Source organism: Myotis brandtii, unplaced genomic scaffold (assembly GCF_000412655.1).
Source record: "Myotis brandtii unplaced genomic scaffold, ASM41265v1 scaffold847, whole genome shotgun sequence".
NCBI classification, from domain to species: domain Eukaryota; kingdom Metazoa; phylum Chordata; class Mammalia; order Chiroptera; family Vespertilionidae; genus Myotis; species Myotis brandtii.
Window position 1 is genome coordinate 2,094,551 of NW_005371441.1, and position 1,969 is coordinate 2,096,519.

Below are 1,969 nucleotides of genomic sequence, written 5' to 3' on the forward strand. Positions count from 1 at the left end.
ATTACTATTATTGATTTCATTATTTTGTTTAGCTTTACTTAAAGAAGCTTTTTTAAAAAACTACATAAGTTAACTTGTTTTCCTCCTTGACTGGCATTCTAAATGCATTCGATTGATCTACTTTATTTTCTAGGTATTTTAAACATGTTCAGGTGGATGAATGCTTTCACAGTTAAAAACGTGGTCTTCTTTCAGTCCAATTTTTTAAAAAATGGGCAAAAGGCTTGAACAGGCATTTCACAAAAGAGGTCATGCAATGGCCCATAAACATATGAAAAGTGTCCATGATTGATCACCAAGGAAATGCAAAGAAACCCCGCAGTTATTTACCAGTACCTACCCAACAGACAGGCTAACGTTGATAAAAGCTGCCAATACTGAGCATCGGCAAGGATGTGGAACCGCTGGATTGTCACAGACACCCAATGGGAATGGGAACTGGCACATTCTGAAAAGCTACTGGCGGTATCTACTGGAGTGGAATGTATGCACATCTTATGACCCAACACACCCAGGTATATACCTGTGGGAGGCAGAATAAAGACCGTTCCCCTCCCTCAAAGATATCCATGTCCTCACCGTGTCCCCATTACCTTATGTGGTGAAAAGATACACTGCAGATGTGATTAATGTTATAGATGGGAGACTATCCTGAAATATGTGGGTGAGCACAATCTACTCACATCAGTCCTTAAAAGCCAAGAACCTTTCTCCCAGGAGTCAGAGAGAGATGCTACATGAGGTAACAGTCAGACATGTGACGGCAGCAGGATTCCAAGCTGCCGCTGCCGACTGTGATGATGGAGAGAGTCCTGAGCCAAGGAATGCGGAGGCCTCTGGGCGCTGGGAACAGCCCTCTACTGAAAGCCAGCAAGAAAATGGGACCTCAGTCCCAGAGCAGCAAGAAGCTGAACTCGGCAACAGCCCAAATGAGCCAGGAAATGGATCCTCCCCGAGAGCCCCCAGAAAGGAACACAGCCCTGCTGACGCCCTGATTTTAGTCTGGTGAGAGCCATGCCACACTTCTGACCTGCAGAGCTGGCAGATAATATGTGTGTGTTGGTTTTTTTGTTTTTAAAAATATGTTTTTATTGATGTGTGAGAGAGAGAGCAAGGGAGAGGGAGAGAGAAACATAGTTGAGGGTGAAACATTGATTGGCTGCCTCCTACACACCCCACACTGGGGATCAATCCTGCAATCCAGGCATGGGCCCTGACCAGGAATTGAACCAGCGACCTCCTAGTGCATAGGGCCATGCTCAACCCACTGAGCCACACCGCCTGGGCAAGTGTGTGTTGTTTTTAGCTGAGAACTTTGTGGTCATTTGTTGTAGCAGCAATAGAAAACTAATACAATAGCCAACAAAAATGTGTACAGTGATGTTCCTGGCAGTGTTCTTTATGCAATGATGCTCATAGCAGCACTATTTGTGAGAGCCCCACGTGGAAATATCCAGATGGCCATTGACAGGCTACGTAAGTAAACTGGCCTGGCTGACAGTCGGAGAGAGTAGAGCAGTGAGAACAGGATGGCTGCAGCCCTTGATGAGTCTCACAGCGTGGGGGGAGGGGGAGGGGTGGGGACAGACTGCGTGGTTCCATGTATATAAAGTTCAAAACCAAGGTCAGACAGTGGTTGTCTTTGTGGGGAAAGGCAGAAGGGAGACTTTTGGGGGTGCTGAAAATGTCCTATGCCTCGATCTGGGCAGTGTTTATAGGGTGTGTTTACTTAGATGACTGGTGCGTTTTTCTGCAGACATGCTATACTTCAATTAAAAAGTTCACATAATCAAGAGTCATCTCTCTATCTCTCTTTCCCCACCCCTTTCCCCAGGCATATATCCTTTCTTTCTTTCCCCTGAATTCCAAGGGCCCTTCTTTTGCTTCTATAACTTATTTCCTGAGTTAATCAGAAGTGGTCTGTCTGGATTCTTAAACTTTTTAAAAATTTAAACTAAAGATCACTTTA